This window comes from Mustela nigripes, chromosome 1 (assembly GCF_022355385.1).
Source record: "Mustela nigripes isolate SB6536 chromosome 1, MUSNIG.SB6536, whole genome shotgun sequence".
Classification (NCBI taxonomy): domain Eukaryota; kingdom Metazoa; phylum Chordata; class Mammalia; order Carnivora; family Mustelidae; genus Mustela; species Mustela nigripes.
Genome location: NC_081557.1, coordinates 231,983,911 through 231,998,123, shown reverse-complemented (window position 1 = coordinate 231,998,123; position 14,213 = coordinate 231,983,911).

Sequence of the window (14,213 nt, the reverse complement as noted above, 5' to 3'; positions counted from 1 at the left end):
ACCTCTTAGTCACAAGCTGACATGGAGCTAAATACATATTTTTTCTTCAAGTACTGAGTGGAGTCTATTGCAGTTATACCAGGAGGCTGAGCAAAGCATACCTGATTTGATGTAGGGATTCTGCACACCTCTCTTTCTCTTTTTACCTCAGAGAAAAATCTTCCTCTTCTGTGCTACAGCTTTTCTCATACATGTTATTTTACTCTTTGTATAGATGGATGGCTAACAGACTAGCCTCTGAGCTTCTTGAGGGCTTAGTTCAAGACTTCTTATATATTTGTGTCCGTGGTACTATGCTCCAGATCATGGAACTCAAAAAATATTTTTTGAGTGAGTGAATAAGTGAATTAATGACTATTATGCATGAAAGTTTTTGGATTAGACCATTCTTCAAACTCTTAGCAGAAAGTCTCTGCTTTCGGCTTGGGTCATGGTCCCAGGGTCCTTGGATGGAGCCCTGTCAGGCTCTCTGCCCAGCAGGGAGCCTGCTTCCCTTCCTCTGTCTCTGCCTGCCTCTCTGCCTACTTGTGATCTCTGTCTGTCAAATAAATAAATAAAATCTTAAAAAAGATAAGTATTATTTTTTTGTCATTTATAAAATAGCATAAGTCTTCAAATCCTCTAGGGGGGAGGAAAAGTGTTTTAAAATAGATATTACAGTATCAATTACTTAGCCAACCTGAAGAGCAATAAGAAATGTGGTAATTTTCTTCAGCTCATATCTGTTAATGTGTTAAGGGGTTCTGTCATGGTGTGGGTCACTATCAGGAAGGTGGTGTAGGTCTTGGAAATGTAGGTTCCTGGTTAGTTTTTAGTTTTGGACTTGGACATTTTTATCCTCCTACAGGAATTGCATTTACTTTTTGACTAAGTATTTAATGCAACACTTATTCCTGTGGTCTAAATTCACTTATGTTCACATTTCCTATTTTCAAAGGTGATTTAAATTCAGAACTAAAGGTTGAATAGGCCAAAGGGTTGCAAATTCATGTGACTCATCACTACTTTCTTGTTTATGACATCTTCCCCTTCACAGCCTTATGAACCTGAACTTACACAGGCAATATAGCATAAAAGCTGAATTAATATTAAGTGTGTGATCTCTGCATGTCTCATTTTGTGGCTCAAAAGATTGAAGCAGTTAAGCTATATATTCTGCATAGAGACCAGAAAGCATAACGTCTTCAAAGGAATATACATACATATAATGTGTACTCCTTCTCTAAAACCATTCTATATTCCATGAGAGCAACCTTATCATTTTTCAAATTGGAAAATAGCTCAGAGCTTAATGATTGCTGCTTGAACAAGCAATATATATTCATTTCATACGCTATTTTTTGGCATCTTTCCTAGAGGACAGCAGGAAAACTTAGATATATGGGTTATATCATGTCTGTTTTGTCTAATTATTTATTTTTTTCCTACCAAGTATAATTTATGTTTCTCCAGTTCAAACAGGCCTGGACATAAAGGTCGTATTATTGATAAGAAGAAACTTCTTTGTTTCCATTTGTAATTGCAAATCAAAAGAAATCCAGAAACTCTTAAGTTGCTCTGAACCACTTTCAGGAGATCTCAGGGACATTGTTACACTTATTCTCCAACACTGTCCTCTTATACGTTTGTATAAGCTGTTTAAAATGACCTGAAGTAACTGCTCTGAAGTGGGTAGTTCATGTTCTACTCTTCATGTATCACACATTTAAAAAAGCATATCTCAGTAAAGAAAAAAAAAGACAGATTTTTAAAAAATCTCTGTGTACAAGATTTTAGGTAAATTTCTAGGGATAGATAAGACTTAGGCCAGATGTTTATCATTATAGCTATCTGTCTGCTGATCACTTGTTTTTGGAAAAAGCATGCCAATCCCAAGCCCCTTTCCCCTTTTGGTGAAAATACCATGGTTGCTTCTGCAAATGGATGGCTGGAGAGCCTGCTTCAAGGGCATCTCAACATGGGGTGAGTTTTCTGTGGGCTTGTAGCTGATGCCAAGCTCGGTTGACTCCATTTCATTTGAGAATGCATTCATAAATTACTCTCGTAAAAAATGACCCTTTTTCTGCCCACATAACTGTTGGCAATTTCTTTCTAATTCACTGGAATACTAATGAAAAAATATCCTGGTATGTATAATATATTTATTTTGTTATCCTTAAGGTTGTATTTACTCACATGATGATTTTATAGTTAGATGACATTTTAGTCTTCATAAATCTAGTTCATCTGAAGATTTTTTTCCTTTTCATATGTGCTAAAAAATAACTCTTTATCGTGGCTTCAAGAAATTCAGCTAAGTTTAAGGAAGTATAAATGGATATTAACAGTCTATGTGCTACACAACTTTAGCTCAATGAGTAAAATGCACATGGAAAGGATTGAGATTAATAAGACTCTGGGGCTTAATGGAGATATAGTATAGATATTATACTGAGTGGAACAGAACTCCTGCTTTCCAATTGAAATAAGTACATCAGTGTAGTGCTTTTCAACAGCTAGATGATTTGGTAGGTAAAATATTCCCACCTTCTCTAAAGAAGAAGGGTGACTTGTTTCTAACTAGGAAGTAAAGTTCAAAGTCACAGGATGCCTTGCCTTAACTATGGAAAGAATGCTCAAACATATTTTTCTATCACAAATTAAATTTTTATTGATTTTCTCATTTTAACTTAGATGCTAACTGTGTTTAAAAGCTCTTTCTCTTCCGCATATGCGGAAACCTCCAACTTATATTTAATTTGCTTATCTACTGGGAATCTGGCTGCATGTTATTGGGCCCAGAGCATGGACCTTTTTTTTTTTTTTAATTTTTTATTTTTGATGGACCTTTTGATCTAGATGCAATCTTAGTGATCATTTCACTGAATCTCATCATTTGTAGTTCAAAAAAGATGATGCTCAGATGATGCTCTCATCATTTGTAGTTCAAAAAATATGATACATCCTCAATGTTACACAGTGGAATTTGCAGCAAAACTTAAATTTGAACTCATATCAATGACATCCTAACCACCCACACACTTTCTTGCGCTGTTTTCTACCCAAAGTGATGCAAATATGTCAGTTCATATTCATAAGTGAATGATGCTGAGAAAGTCATTTTTATTAGAATTTACTCAAAGCTACTCTACTGGAATTTTTATTTCTCTTCTATTCTTACAGAGTTAAGATATGGGCACAGTTGGAACCCATGATTTGCTGTCAGAACCATACAACTTGAGCAAAAAAACCCTGTACATAAAATTGCATCATTTTTGTATGAGTGAAAAGTGTTAGAACAAGGGTACATAGGAAAGAGGAGGAAAAGTGTGATTTGTGTTCAAGGATTTGAAGAATGAATTTTGTTTGCAGAATTGTTATAATTTTACACATAAAATTTAAAAGCAGTTAATAATTCATTATATTATATTATATATTATACTATATTATATTATATTTTTATATTCCTTATCTTCAAATTCATTTATATTTTCTTAGAGGTAGTCTTCAGAATGTAGCAGTTGAGTGGAAAATGATGATATGACCCCAAATGGAAAGGAACAAAAATGCCATTGCATGTTTTTATAATGTGGGACAATATGGTACTCATGGGAAAGTTGCAAAATATGTGAACCTTAAATATTTCCTGATTCATATTAATCCTTTTATTTCTGCAGGCAAAAATAAACCAACCGATTCATTCTTTGCTCTGTGACTTTATTTTGATCTCTACTGTTTTTTCCTTTTCCCATAACATTTTTGCCTTGGTGCCTATTGCTGTAAGACATGCTAATCAAATGTATGTGGTATTTTATTTGATTATTTGATTAGCAGGAAAGGCAATTATCTGCCTAGAAATAAATGCTGCTATCTTTTGTATGCAAAGAAGAAAGTGCACCAACTGTAGGATTTAGTCAATGGCAGAAAACTGAGAGATGAACATAATACTCCCAACTTAACATGGCCCATCGTCATCTAATTTAATATCATATTTCTGTGTGCAACTAATGATTATGGTGATGATGCTGGAAAATAAATTTTCAATTTGTGTGAGTTCTAGCTGCTCAAGATTGAATGCAGGCTAATGTCACTTGTGATTACAGAATCCCTATTTGAATATTTAGTTACTCTGGTTCTGTTTGCAGCTCTACCGTTGACAGCTGCACATTGAAAGCCATATCGTTCTTTAGAAATATTTGCTGAAGAGGATCTGTTGGTCAAAAATGTTAAAAGAAGTCACTTCTCACACAAGTATGAACTTAGAGTCTTTATCTCATATTGAAATGCACAATGAGTAGTATATATTAAGGAATTCTAAGTTTGTAGACAACTGAATTTGTCAACATATGAATAATTATCTGACTTTGCCAATGATTATTCCATTTTAAAAATTTCGATCTTAGTGTTGAGATCTATGGGTGAAAAGAAGTTCTAAGAAATAAGTATATGAGTTTATTTATCTTTGAGGATTTATTTTCAATCTACAAATGCAAAGAAACTAACATCAGGCGATTGCTATTAAATTTTTAGAAATACTACCCAAGCTGTAAGATTTCCTGACCTTGCAGGCTAATAAAATGTTTTAATGTATCAGAATCAGTAGAGCATGTGGGTGGATAAGTCACTAAGCTAATTAGTCATCCCTCTCCCAAGAGCTGTGTATGACTTAGTGGAGTGTGTTTAGCATTACAAGTAAATCAACATTGTTGCAGCAGGGAAGCATCGTTTCTAAGTCATTTCCATAACTCTGCCACCTTGACTTTCCAATAAAATCTTCCAAGTTTATGATGCTTACAGCTTGTAAAAAGGGGATGTAGCAAGAAGGAAAATTGATGCCACATATAATCATATGATAACCGTAGTACACTAACTTTAAGAATCTGAATTCCTAAGTAATGAATATGAAGATGCAAATATGTCAGTTCATATAAGTAAATGAACAATAGGAAGTAAGTCATTTTTATTAGAACTGACCTACAGCTTTTTCACTGGTATTTTTGCTTATTTTCTACTCTTATTTCCCATTCACAGTAGAATAGGAAAACAGAAAACTTGATTTACAGCTAGAAGCAGCTGAGGTTGACTTTCAGGCAGGTCCCTGCACAGGAGTAGCAAAGAGAACTCTTGTGCCTCTCTTTGGAATTCTTCCAAGGAGTAGGAAACAAGTAGTAATAATAGCACATGATTTTAAACTTTCTGTATAATTATATTTTAGTGTATAATTTTTACATATGCATTTTTACTTATTTTACATTTTACTCACCCCCTGAGTGAGTAAACCCATAAGGTTGGTCAGACCATTTTAATTTTACAAATGGAAAATGAAATAGAGAGCCAAAGGCTATTGTTAAAGATCATCTGCTTGAAAGTGCATATAATATACCTATATACCTAGTATACCTATAGACCTAATATGCCAATATGCCTAATACATTAATACAATGAAAAATGGATCAAAATAAGGAGAGTAAGAAGCTGCTCTCCGTGAGCAACACCTCTGTCTTTCTCTCTCTCTCCTCAATTATTTCTGTCCTTTCATCTTTTAAATAAGGAAAACCTCTCTGATCTTAAACTTCATTTCCTTGACTATTTTCTTCCACCATTTTGTTCATTCTTTTTCTTCAATTCCAACACCTGAAAAGAACAAACAACCATCAGATTCTTAGCCACAATTCTCCTTGAAAATATTTGCAATCTGGCTCCTGTCTCTCACTACACACTTGATAGTCCACCAGTGTTTACCCTTTACTCCAATATTAGTTCTCTGTAATTCCTCATTCCTCCTTGAGCTCTCTGCAACATTTAGACCTCTTGAAAATTTGCTGACTTAAACTCTCTTGAGTTAAATGACGATGCAGGTACCTAGAAGAAAGAGCATTTCTCAGACCCCACTTCTGCTTCTTCCTCTTCCATGTCTTTAAAGAAAGCCTTGTTTAAGTTTCTTTCTTAAGATGTCTTTCTTATTTGTCAATCTCATGGTATTTCTACGAACTCAAATATTACTTTCCTGGGTTCTCCCCAATTTCCTGTCTCAGCTTTACTTTGCTCTTGAACAACTGACCCATACTTCCAATTACCTGTTAGACATTGTCACATAAATTCAGTTTAATGAAAGCTAGACTTATCAACTCATCTTTAAGACCAACTCAGTTATTACTCCACTGTGCACCTAATCCCCTAGATCAAAACAGAAACCAAAAGAAAAAAAAATTAAACAAATACAAAAAAAAAAAGCTTGACATGAATCATTTTTTCAATCTAAGCTTTTGTTCTTTCCTTTAGATTCTATTTCCACTCTGACTCTCATCTGTTTTTTTTTTTTTATGCTACTTTCACTATTTCTTTTCTATGTCAGTTCTAATATAGGCAGTAATAAACTTCTGTGTTGCTTCAGTTTTTTAACTATAAAAAAGGATGTGTGTTAAATAGTACATTTTATCACTGTTAAAATGAAATAACGTGATACACAAAGAACACCTAACTCAGAGCTTGACACAGAGCAATTACTTAATACAGGTCAGCTTTTACTGACACCAGATATTACTACTACAGATATTACTACTACAACCAGGACCACCTATATAATTTGTGGAGCCCATTGAAAAATGAAAGTGGCGTCCCTTGTTCAATAAGCAGGAAAAAATGTTTAAATTAGTTTGTATTATATGTTCTGTTTCTAACCACATTTCCAAGGCCAGTTTCTGTTCTAGAGAGTGATAAAGTTAATGTCAAAGAGAAATTCACTAGACACCATTTTAAAGTTGCAAGACAGATTTTATTCAGACTACTGCAGTGCGGGAGAAACTTCAGTGTAAACTGGGCTCAACTCCACCAAAACAAAAGATAAGAGGTTTAAGGAAAAGTATTGAAGGGCTTAATTTGTCAATATGACTAGGCCATCCAGTTTGTTAATTGACACTTATCTAGGGAAGAAAAACTTCATATCTTTAAAACAGGATATAGTTTTGCAAACTGGAGAAGGTGCCCACCAAAATTAGGTTTACTCTCCTTCAAGAACTGGGAGACAGGGGACATCTCCTTGGATGTTTGCATTTTAAAGGGATGGCCCTCAGTTACTTGAGGAGACATTTTTGAGTAGTATAACATTTATATCTCAAAGGGGGAATGGAAAGATTTATAATTGCAAGGATGTTTTGTTTTGTTTTGTTTTAATAGTAGCTGCTCTAAGGAAATAGAGAGATCAGGGGTTTATAATCAGGTTCTGGTTGGACCAAACTAAATTCTTTGGACAGTTGTACTAGTGATTTCCAGAGAAACAGAATCAAATTGGATACACACACACACACACACACACACACACACACAATTTATTATAAGCAATTGACTCACATGATTACAGAGGCTGAGAAGTCCCCAGATATACAGTCTGCAAGCTGGAGATCCAGGAAAGTCAATGGTGTAGTTCTAGTCTGAATTCAAAGGCCTGAGAACCTAGAGAATCAATGGTTTAAGTTGTAGCCTCACAGCCAGATCAAGATCCAAAAGGAACCTCGAGAATCAATGGTTTAAGTTGTAGCCTCACAGCCAGATCAAAATCCAAAAGGAACCTAGAGAATCAATGGTTTAAGTTGTAGCTTCACAGCCAGATCAAGATCCAAAAGGAACTAAAATGTTTCCCTTTGAGTCTTACATCATGAACAGACCAATGTTTCAGGTTAAGGCAGTGAGGAAGGAGGAATTCCTTCTTTTTCTAGGGAGGGCGAGTGAGCTTTTTGCTCAAATGAGGACCCCCACATTAGGAGGAATAATTTTCTCGATTTAATCAAAAGCTAATTTCATCCTAAAACACCCTCTCACCCAGGGTAATGCTTTACTGCACACCTGGGTACCCCATGACCCAGTCAAATTGCCTCATGAAATCAAACATTAAAACAGTGTTGACCTTTCTCAAGTACACATTTTAAGGGGGTGTTGGTGGCTATCATTGTCCTAGGATGTGGATTGGGCCAATAGAAGGTATGTTAGAGTGTGGTTAATTATCTTAGCGTGGGGTGTGTTGGACAATGTCAATTGTGATATTATTATTAAATAATCAGCAGTCAAGTGATATTATTATTAAATAATCTTGTAAGAAAGTTTCATGAGATTTAATTGCAATGTCTTAAGTCACTTTAGGATTCTAAGAAAATTCTTATCTTTTTCAAAAGATTTTTATTTTCTATTTTATTTTTAAAAATTATTAATTAAAGATTTAAAGTATTTATTTATTTAAGAAAGAGTGAAAGTGACAGAGCAAAAGCAGGGGGTGTAGCAGGGGTATAGGGAGAAGCAGGTTCCCTGCTGAGCAGGTAGCTTGATGTAGGGTTATGTCCCAAGACCCTGGGGTCATGACCTGAGCCAAAGGAAGATGCTCAACCAATTGAGTCACCCAGGTGCCCCAGTATACTAAGAAAAAAAAAATTTTTTTAAAGATTTTATTTATTTATTTGAGGGAGAGACAGTGAGAGAGAGCATGAGCAAGGAGAAGGTCAGAGGGAGAAGCAGACTCCATATGGAGCTGGGAGCCTGATGCGGGACTCGATCCCAGGACTCCAGGATCATGACCTGAGCCGAAGGCAGTTGTCCAAACAACTGAGCCACCCAGGCATCCCTACTAAGAAAATTTTAAATGAAGATTTGTTTGGACAAAAATAAGATAAAAATAATTATATTGATTTATATACTCATTGTAGAATTGTGAGTTTGGGAGGTGAACTAGTTTCTGTGTTGTGAAGGGCTATAGCTTCAGCTCATGTTGTTTCTTATATTCCAGTTGCTTCCTCATTATATCTTTACTCATACCTTGCCATGCACATGATCTTGGGTACTTTGAAAATATGGACATGATGAACTCAGTAATATGGCATTGTAATTTCAAAAACCATGCCTCTGGCAAAATAAATAGAGCCAGTTTTATGTCATCTGTAGTTTCTCCTTTAAAGATCAATGTTCTTCAATTTACTGTTATTACATACTGGGATCTTGTTATAGAATTTTATCACCATAATTAAATGAATAATGAGTATACTAAATATTTAGCTAGTGTACACATAGCAGCAGGTACTCTGGAAAACAAATTTTCTCTCATCTTATATGCACTCCTCCTAACCAAGAGCCCTTCTTAATTTGAAAGCCCCTTTTTCAAAGTGTGAATACTCCTTTCTCGTCTAAATGAATCCTCAGACTTTAAGCAAAATATTTAAGCTGTGTATCTGGCACTTATTTCACCCACTGTAGCTTCCTAAAGTGTTTGCTGTTGAGCTTTCTAAAACTGTCTTGCATGAAGGGAAGCAATTAGCCAATACACCCTCCAAAGGGAAGTCACCCTCAGTATTTTGTTTGATGTCCTCTCAGATTGTCCAGCCTTCTAATATTTTAACTTCTATCTGTAGGATCAAGATTATTTATAAAGTGGACTATGTTTCTACCTACCAGGGATGATTATTCATGTCATGAAAAATAGACAAATTTCCAGTATTTCAGACATATTTTTGTTTTTTACTTAACTTTAATTATTCAACAAATATTTATTGAGTTCCTATTATGAGCTATAAATATATATTGAATGTATCGGTCAATGAAAGAGAACATGGCCTCCTCCACACAGTGCTTTTATTTCAGTAGAGGGACACAGAGAGCAGTCAAATAAATCAAACCTATGAGAGTAATAGGTGTGATGAAAAGAAAGTAGAAGGATTGATAGGGGGCTTGGTTATGTTACTGTTTTTAATACGTGAACAGATAAAGTTTCATTCTTAATGGGATGTTTTGGGAAAGAATTATGAAAAATGACACCATAATTTTTAAGGAAATCTAGGAGAGGAGGATTCTAAGCACACTTAAAGTCAGTGTGAGTGTCCTGAGGCAGGAGTAAAATGTGTGTATTGGTGGAATAGCAAGGAGACCAGTGTGACTGGAACAGAGTGAACCATTGAAGAGTGGTAAGAAATGAGCTCGTAAGTAACAGGGGTCAGAGCACACAGGGCTTTGTGTACCATTATTAGGATATTGCTTTCACTTTTTTTTTTTTTTTAAATGGGTTCCACATCCAGGGTGGAGCCCAACCCAGAGCTTGAATTCATGACCCGGAGATCAAGACCTGATCTGAGATCAAGAGTTGGATTCTTAACAGATTGAGCCATGCAGGCACCCCTGTTTTGCTTTGAATACAAAACAAAATACGAAATTCAGACTAGTGACATATACTGCCTACATTTTAGAAAAATTTCCCTTATGACTATGTTAAGAAGGGTGAATCTACAAGTATTATAAAGGAATTAGACACTATTGAGACAATGTTGGCTATGACAAGGGTGCTAACCACAAAGGTGTTGAGTGACTTGATGTTGGTTTTATTTTGAGGCTAGAACTAATAAGGATGGTGATATATGGATATGTGACAAATAGAAGAGTCAAGAATGAATCTGAAATTTTTCTCCTAGGAAACTGGAAAAATGTAGCTGTCATTTTCTAAGAAGAGTAGAAAAAGCAATATCATATGTCCAACCTGTACTATATTGGACTTAATACTTTTGAAAGTCTATTATTAATCTGAATGGAAATGTAGACTAGGTAGTTGGTTACATGAACTAACAAAATCCTGGCTGGAGGCATATTTTAGAAGTTGTCAGCATATCAGTGGTATTTAGAACAAAGAGGCTGAATAAGTCACCAGAAAAGTAGTATAGATAGAAGAGAGAAGAGATCCATGGACTACTATCTGAGGACCTCTTAGTGTTTAGAGGTTGGAGGTTAAAGGGGGTCATTGAAAGGATATGACACAGGTTGACCCCCCAGCTGAATCTGGACAATTGTGAGCTCCCCATCCCCTCCCCTGTGCTTGGAATGTGTGATTTACTTGCTGTCCTCTTGTTGCAAGGTGCCCTGCCCAAGGGCACTCTCTTCAGGTAGTAACATGTTGTTGGGATCATCTGAATGGTATGAATGGGCTGAGTTAAGACTGTGCAAACTTTTAAGGCTCTGGCTGGTGGATGCTGAGATCAACTCTTCTTGTGGTCTCCCTGGACAAGCCTCCTAAGCAAGTTCCCTTGCTTATTAATCCTGCCACCGACCAATCTGGTGAAGCCTGCATTTTAATTTGTTCTCTTCCTGCCCTTTGTGTTCAGGAGCCCATTTCAGATTTCACCCAGGAAACTCCTGAGGTTTGGAACCACAAGCAAGTGGTAAATTGGAAAATATAGTAAAATATATTTATAGTAAAGTAAAATGCTGTTAAGTATAGTTTTATGTAGGAAAATGACATCATAAATAGAGAAGTCAAGGGAGATTTGTACCAGATGGTTTCTAGAACCACAGATAGAGCCCAAATCATCTTGGAAAAAAAAATCTAAGATAAAATTAGTTTAAGAACTTTGACAGGGAGCTAATTATTGAATAAACTCTGTGTTATCTATTGTAGAGAGGGAATTGCTGTCCTTGTTAAACAGATTTTTTAATTAATAAGGAATTATCACATACACCATACAGGGGGATTACTAATTTTCCAAAGAATTAGAAAACAATAGAATGCATTTAACACTAAATTAAATCAAACACAATTTAATCATTATAATGATTCCAAAGTTTGCTAGAAATACTTTACAGAAGCAATTTAGACTATGACAAAAATACATGTGTATATAAGAGCATGTAGTAAGAAATCAGGTTTAGATAATTGTCGCTCTCGACCCGCAAGAACGACCCTCAGACGAGGTGGGTGGCAAACTTCTTTATTCAGTCTTTAGCCCGGGGACCCCGAACATCGATTACAGCCCCAAGTTATAGGATACAGTGGATAGAAAGTAACCAATCACCACATAACACAACTACTATAACATCCAATCAGAAGGGATACAGATGACTTCAATCCAGATCATGCGGGGAGCTCGTGCCTACTGACGTGAGCCCCCGAAACTTATTGTTCACTCTGTTTTTGTGCCGTTCCCATGTGCCGTTCCCATGGTCCCTGGTTAATCTTATACTAGTCCCAATACTTCAGTACAGGTTGTGCGTTCCCTGGAGCGCTCCCACATAAACATTCATCTGCCCTTCTCCTCAAGCCTCGCCTAGTACGTGACTCCCAGCTTCTGCTGCATGGCTCTCCACAGCTCCCCCTTTTTGTATTTTTACATGGCAGGGGTCGTGCCTGTCTTAGGTTGCCAATCCTCAACACACATGCTTACCCGTCATCGGGTACTCCCCTTCACCGAGGAGCCCCTGTCTTAGGTTGCTATGGTGTGGGATCAGTCTTACCCGTCTTTGGCTACCGACCCAGCATACAGAGCCATATTCAGGGGGAGGCATCAATTACTAGCTCCTTTTAGGTAGCAAAGCCAGTTTTGAGACGCTTGAGGCAGCAGGGTACTAGCTATGGTGGGAGCAACCCATAATCAAGGTTGCCGTGTAGTTTTGTCACGAGCAGCCCGTTGCTGATTCCGCACAATGGCTCGCACTTTATATAATTCTGTAAGCATGAATTTCATCACACAGGGAAAGAGGCACATGAATAAAAGCATAAGTATTAACACTCCTATAATAGAGCCTATAGCATACCAAGTACGTGATAGCGAAGGAATATGAGAAAATAGCGAATTTACAAAATTGTCAGCAAGCTGAGCCACGGGCAGCTTGGCATGCGGAGCTTCTGCAATATTCTGCTGCATGGCTCTCCACAGATAATAATAATTTAGATAATAACAATGATTAGATTATTTTGGGTGGGAAGTTAATAACCCTGATGTTCAAATCATAGAAAGGTATGGACATAGCTATTGTTCATTATGTAATACAAGAGGATATTTTGAGTTAATCAAAACCATTCATTCATTCATTCATTCATTTTTTTCACATTTATTGAAAGCATGCAGAAAGCTTGGCATTATATTAACTGAATTGTTACTAGTAGGAATAATGTTTTACAAAACTTCCTATCGACAGTGTAGTTTAGGAGGCAGGAAAGTAAGTAAGGCATGTTAGAAGCTTATGCTTGATGGTATAGAAGTAACAAACCATCAAGAAGATGAGCTACTCAGAGGTGTTTGAGTGGCTCAGTGAGTTAAGCCTCTGAATTTGGCTCAGGTCATGATCTCAGAGTCCTGGGATCAAGCCCTGCATCGGGCTTTCTGCTCAACAGGGAGCCTGCTTCCCCCTTTTTTTCTGCCTGCTGCTCGAATTACTTGTGATCTCTCTCTCTGTCAAATAAATAAATAAAATCTTAAAAAAGAAGAAGAAGAAGATGAGCTACTCAATGTAGTCTTAGGTTGGAAAAAAATAAAATAAAATTTCTAGGGAAATTCACATTGCTACGTTTGAAAACCCCAGAGTTTCTTGACATTGTATTTATCCTGCATACAAGAGCATATTTAAGTGGAAGAGACTTAAGTCTCTTCAGACACTTCAACTCAGATACCCCTGAGTAGCTCATCTTCTTGATGGTTTGGTACTACAGTTGAGTAAAGAATTAGAGGTGTTGCTTGTTTGGACTACTTGAATATATGAGAGGACAATTCTTTCTGCAAATCCATTGGTGACAAAAGAAAAGATATTGGGAACCAGTTTTCACTGAGTTATTAATGTCAAGAGTAACCCAATTTTTTTATTTAAATAAGTGAAGTGTTTACATGCAACTGTGGTTTCTTTATCAATGGCTTCTAAGGATTGAAATTCAGTTGCAAAATTCGTAAGAACTCACAACATGGATTTCATATGTCAGTAAACAAAGATTCATAGGCAAAAGGACTTGTTAATCCATAATCATGACCTATGTATCTTTCAGGGTCCAGTCAAGACATAGAAGCTATGACAGTTCTTGTTGCTATTGTGGGTTTTTGTTTTTGATCAAGAATAAGTAATATAATGATTTGTTACAGTTATTGGAGGAATGAAAAGGCAGAAAATCCTAAAGCATCAGGGATAGTAACTACTGGAAGATGATTCCCTCCCAAGGATGGGACAATTAAGGTTGGAAATTATTAATACTTCGGTGTGATGAGGTTAGTTCAGAAGGTGTTGGGCAAGTGCAAACTGAAATCACCTGCTGCTACTGAAGTGAAATGTCCCTGTCAGGGTGAAAAATCGTTGCTGTGGGACCAAGAGCAAGAAACCAAAACAGGAATGGGAAACAAATGGGAAAGGAGTGAGCCCCTTTTCTTCCTCCTAAGTTTTCCAGTCCTTTTCTAGTATCTTCTATTGGCAGAGACTCAGAGAAGCCAGCATAACAGAGCATAAATAGGATA